The sequence below is a fragment of the Chiloscyllium plagiosum genome, chromosome 14 (genome assembly GCF_004010195.1).
Source record: "Chiloscyllium plagiosum isolate BGI_BamShark_2017 chromosome 14, ASM401019v2, whole genome shotgun sequence".
Taxonomy (NCBI): domain Eukaryota; kingdom Metazoa; phylum Chordata; class Chondrichthyes; order Orectolobiformes; family Hemiscylliidae; genus Chiloscyllium; species Chiloscyllium plagiosum.
This window is the reverse complement of record NC_057723.1, coordinates 47441276-47447455: the sequence shown is the minus strand read 5'-3', so window position 1 is coordinate 47447455 and position 6180 is coordinate 47441276. Positions and strand designations below refer to the sequence as shown.

The 6180-nt window shown below is 38.3% G+C and overlaps 1 long non-coding RNA gene across 1 annotated transcript in view; it reads right to left on the bottom strand.

The window, feature by feature from the left end:
* Positions 1 to 4985: 4985 nt before the first annotated feature.
* LOC122556702 overlaps positions 4986 to 6180 on the bottom strand; it is a 147069-nt gene continuing 145874 nt past the window's right edge. Inside the window, exon 4 of the long non-coding RNA XR_006313621.1 lies at positions 4986 to 5876. This is a non-coding gene — a long non-coding RNA (uncharacterized LOC122556702). The remainder of the gene's footprint in view (positions 5877 to 6180) is intronic.

Genomic DNA, 6180 nt, shown 5'->3' with positions numbered 1-6180 from the left:
AGATTGATTTAAACGGAAAGCATAGGCAGAATTTAAACAGTGGCATGCTGTTCTCAACAGAAGAACCAGACATGGTTATCACTATCACTTTTGTATCTCAAGCCAGTGCCCACATGAGACATATGAAAATTTAAAAGGCTGATGGGCATAACAAACGCATGAAAATGTTTGCTGGGAACAGTAACCTACTGTAAGATGCTACTTCTACAGGCTGGCCATGCTGTAAAAGAGTCTGATGTAAGGTTACATACCTGAATCACTGACTCTGGTACTGTCTATGTAATCTGCCATAACCTGCTGAGTACTTGCAGCTTGATTTCAAAATAAAGAGCTGCCTGGTCAAGCAGGAGGCTCTGCATTAAAGCCAAGACTCCACACACACCAGTGCTCATTTTGCAGTTTTGACAATATTTTTTAACTCTTCATTGCACTAAGCTGCCTTCAAACTCAACCTCCAGTCTCTGCCTCCCACCCCCTTCTCATTCAAATTCAATTACCTTGGACCCAGCACATGCCATAACTCCACAGGATCGAAGATGCCAAGCACGTTCCATTGCACACTTCCATGCCCGACCCCAATTTGAACAAAATTACAAAACCCAAGATGAATGAGAAAACAAGAAAAGGAAAGATAGAAGGAATAATAAAAAAACAAAAGCAAAAGCTATGTCCCTTATGATAATGTGTCTCCAATTTAGAATGTTGGAGGTAGTTTGTAAGGTCTTTCTCCAAACAGTGAACCTCATCTATTAATGCACTTACTGAAAATTTCAGTATACAGTGGAGGTAATAGCATACTGATAATATTTCTAGACTAGTAGTCCAGAGGCTTAAGCTAATTACTAGGAACATAGGTTTGGATCAGAGAGAACAATTTGAATTCAATAAAACATCTGTTTAAAACGCTCAACTAATAATGGCCAGGTAAACATTGTCATTTGTCATAAAAAAACACATCTGATTCACTGATTGTCTTGACCAAATCTGCCATTGCCAGAACCATGGCAATGTGATTGATTTCTAATTGCCTTCTGAAATGAGCCAGCAAGCCACTCAGTTCAGGGCAAATAGATGGGCAACAAATAATGGCCTTGCCAAAAGCACTTACGTTCTATGCAAGAATAAATTGAAATACTTACTATTGAAGCTGAAAAGTCATGTGTGCAGCTTATCTGAATTTCTGATATTCACTCCAAGCAAATGCAATGCTATCTATTTATGATAAACAGTCAGACATTTTTTGCAATACATACACGGTCAGAAATACACATGTACAGTGGATTACCATTGGAAAACTACTCAGCCTGATTAAAAAGTTATAGAAACATTAACCAAGATCTCCTGTTGTATCATGTCATCAGAAAACATGCAGTATGATGGGATTTCCATCTGCAGAAAGATACTTGCCAACTCCTGGATGATTATCGAGAAACAAATTTGGCAAGATGTCTGACAGAAGCAATTGGAGGGGATGGGAGGAATTTGCTATGTGAGATGTGGGCTGCCCACAGACAGTATAGACTAGGATGAGGAAAGTACTCAGAGAAATTGGGATCTTTGATTCAAACTGCGTTATCTTAGATAATCACCCCCGAAATCAATTGCATAAGCCTTGGCCCTTTCATTTTTAAATACCTTCTCTGCATTCCTTCTAAAGTTTTGATATAAGGACTCTTGATCGAATTCCACTTAGAAACTACACTATAGGATATATTGTCATCATTTTTATAGCATGTGGATATACCTTTCTGCATTTGAACAGCTGGAAACACTGCCATTGCTTCAATTCTGGAAAAAAAATCTTAGCTCCTGCCTGGACAAACATAAAATCAATACTGCTTCCACCACTTTCTGACGCAGTGTAACACAAGCAGAATATCTAGTATTTCTGATCTGACTTTTCTTCCCTATCCTCATTGGCAATCTTTACTTTGATTTCTTTTTAAACTTATTTTATATTTTACCCACATTCCTAATTTTCTTTAGCATTTACAGCTCAATAATTTTTCATGAGCTGAGACCTACATTATTCAAAACTTGCAGTCTGTTGACCAAGAGATCACCTGAAGCTTTCACTGAAGATTAGACAAAGAAAACCAGAGCAACACATTAAACATTCTGTTCACTGAAAGCGAAAGTGTCCAAAATAAAATAACTCATAGCCAATGGTTGGAGTTTTAATAAAGAAAAAGGTAAAAGAATAGTTGGAACCAACTCTAGTTTGTTAAAGAAAATGCAATATACATTGGTGAGATGGGTTGTTATATGGTACACAAAATCCTTCTGTGCCACTGAGCCTTCAGTCTTTGTGTGTCACTAGTAGGGACCAGGCACTTCGACGGGAATTGAAAAGAAAACTCTTAGTGAATAAAATGATTTTGAACCTTTACAAAAATAGATGCTGCAAGTTAATCTGCATATAAGATGTTCAATTGATACTCTGTCAGCAGGGAAATGGCAAACAAACACTGCTTTAGTTGTCAAAAATATTGGCTTAGGAGTCCAAAGGTTCATAATTGTCTATCTGGCAGCCGATGACATGAAGCAACAGTAAATATAGCCAAATTGGAAAAATAACTGATAGAAAAGTAGGTCAAATGCAATTGCTTTCCTATGTAGAGCTGGTCACAATGTTGACAACTGCAAGTTTGCTACTCATGCCGCAAGCTGCGAACTTAAGTGTCACAAATTGCTTCAATTTATTCATGGCTGTGGCTCAGTTGGTAACATTTTCACCCTTAAGTCATAAGATTCTAGATGCCTATTCTAAGATCCAGCAAAATAAACCTCCAATGCAGGCCTGAGGGAGTACGGTGCTGGCAGAGATGTGATTTTTTTGGATAAGACTTTCAACACAGCCCCCGACTAACTTTTCTAGTTGATGAAAAGTTACAGAGCTAAAACATTCAAAATGCAGCTTAGTCAACTTCTTTTTCTCAACCCTTCAGAATTCAAAGCTGCTATTAAAATATATTGCCCCATTCATCCCCCCTCATTCCTTGCCCTTGGGCCCACTAGGATCAAATGTCAGGCTGTCCTGTATATACAGCTTCCAGGCCCTTATCTCATTCTGTTTGATGTTCAAATACAATTGTAAGAACTAAAAAAGAAAAGAAAATCATTTGATAAGTATTATGAAAATGGCTCAAATTTTCCAATCTGGGTTGGAATGCCTATTTCTTGCTGGGAATCTTCACAGTCAAAGGAGTGTAGACAAGCCAAAGATTGCTAGCAGGCAGCACCAAAGTGGATTTGGCCTTGAGAGTCTTTTTCAGCAGCATATGCTGTATTGCATACTTTAAAGTTCCTAAAATCACCTTGACAGTTAGTGTGAAAAGGTAAATCTTAAAGATAAGTGAGATGATAGAATGGCAGATGGTTGAGGGAATGGAGAGTCAGTTGGATGAGGTATAAAGACGGTTATTGGGGCAGAGTATGAGGTCATTGAGGTAGTTGGGTATCAGGTAGCTGTTCAGGTACTGTGCAAGGAAGGTGAGCGTGACAGGCAATTGGGTGAGGTTTTAAGGGAAGTTGGGGATGCTGCATCATGAGGGGTGGGGAGTTGAGGACTCTTGGGCAGGTCCAGATGGGGCAAAGAGGTGTCAAGTCAGGGTAAGAGTTTAGTGCCAGATGTTGTTGAGTCCATGGGTTAGTCTGGCTGTGGGGAGGTGCAGGTGTGAGGGGTTCACATATCAGATAAGGATATTGGGATTGAATCAGATTCTGGGTTGTTTGAAGGGAGGACATTGATTCTGAGGGGAGTTGGGTCAGTGGGTGTCATGTCTGAGGACATTGGGGGGGGGGGGTGTGGATGGGGAGGGGTGTCTTTGGATCCAGGAAGGTCAGGGGAAAGTAATGAATCATCAAGGGGGTATCAAATCCAGGGGATTGCATTTTAGATTTGTCAGGGATGAGTGCCTATGTAGGATATGGGGAGTAATTGGGATGTTGTGCAAAGAGGGAGGTGAGGCCAATTAATGAGTGGGGTGTTTAACTTTATAGTTAGTCAGGTGTTTGAGTAGGTTTTACATCTGCAAATCTTTCCTGGTTAACTATTCAGAAAAATCAACTGGAACCCTGGAAAGACTCCATCTCAAATTGAGGTCATTCTCCCAAAATACAACCTCATTCATTGGTGCACAAAGTATGAGTTCTGGCCCAAATTATACAACAAACATATAATATTGATGCAGGATTATACGTATGAGAAATATGGCACTATTTTGAAGAATAGCAGAGTAGGCATCCAGGATGTCCTGATCAATATTTATATCTTGATTAACATCACAGGAGCTAACAATCGCATTGCTGATTATCAGGATTTGCTGTGCACTATTTGGCTTCCCCATTTACTTAACTATTACAGCAGCTACATTTTAAAAGTTCTTCATTAGCTATATAGCATTGGCCATAACAGTCACTATTTAAATGCAAGTCTTTCTTCACTTCTTTTCTTTCAGTCATTAGTATCCAACTTTTCTGATAATCATCTTTCCTACATTCTTCATTCCAGGAGTATCGATATTTGCATCATTCTTATGGAACACTTGAGAACTCATCAATTCCAGAATGATAATAAGTTCAATTATCATTTATATATTCCTCCTCCTCTCAACACATTACAAATGTTGCTATGGATGAAATATATAACCACTCAGTTTGTTTTATTGGTATGCATATTTTAATTACGGGCTAAAAAAATTGAAAGAACAAAATTAGATAGATCTTTCCTTATAAATCAGAGTGAAACCACTTTTTTATATAACTGTGATCCTATCATGAAACCCATGTCCATAAAATCACACTGGATACAACTTATGAATGTCAAAAACTCATCTATGTAAGTTGCCCTGACATTTCTAAAATTAACTCCCACTAACTCATCCAAGATGTTAGCTGCCAATTAAGCAAATGTAATATATGGTGGCCTTTGGCAGAAATAAACATGCAAATAATTTCAAGAAATATTGATTTGATTTATTGTTTTCAAATGTGCCTTAAACAGTGAATAGTTCTGTTTTACAAACTGTACACACAGATAATAAAAAATAACAACATTCAGATCATAGGGTGCTTAGGTGGAGTGAGCCATACAGGTTACAACTGCACAGGAGATGCACTAAGACCAATGTTAGCAAGATCAATTTTTTTTTAAATTAGAGAGGTTCATTCAGCAGTCTAATAACAGCAAGGAAGAAGCTGTTCTTGAACCTGTTGGTATGTGTGTTCAAGCTTCTGTACCTTCTGCCCGATGGAAGAGGTTGGAAAAGAGCTGAAAGGTGGGAGGGGTCTTTGATGATGTTGACAGCTTTCCCATTGCAACAAAAAGTGTAAATGGTATCCATGCTTGAGACATTGATTTCTGTGATGGTCTGGGTTGTGCGCACAATCTTCCGTATTTTCTTACGATCCTAGGCACAGCATTTGCCAGAAAAAGCTGTTATGTCCTTGGATATTATGCTTTTGATGGTGCATCTGTAAAAGTTGGTTGGGGTCCTTATGAACATGCCAAATTTCCTAAGCCACCTGAGGAAGAAGAGGCATTGTTGTGACTTCTTGACATGGGAGGTCGAGGACAGATTGTTGGTTATTGTCACTCCTAGGAATTGCTGCTCTCGATCTTCTTCACCTCAATTCTGTTCATGCAGATAGAAGCATGTCCTCCTCCTTTCTTCCTGAAGTCAATGATCAGTTATTTTGTTTTGCTGACATAGAGAGAAAGATCGTTATCGTTGCAACATGATACAAGCACGCTATCTCCTCTCTGTATTCTGATTCATCTTTGTTTGATATCCAACCTACCACAATGGTGTCGGCAGCAAACTTGTAGATGGCGTTCATGTGGAATTTGGCAATACAGTTGTGGGCATATATTACTGCAGAAAAGTAAAAGTAAAATTATTTAGGTTGATTAACTATCAACAGGTCATTGAGCATTTTGACTTTTATCTCCATTTATCATAAATTAAATAATTTATATTAATAGAGATTATATTAGAGATCAGAGAGTGATACCAACATTGTTGATATAATGCCAATTCTCCTACTTTAACATGATATTAAACATACCTGATATAATGAACAGCTAAAGTGGTCAGCTTGCTTACATTCTTTGAGCATCAACAGTGAAAAAGAACACAAAGTTCTACCACTGATGTTCACATCAACAAAACTGTATAG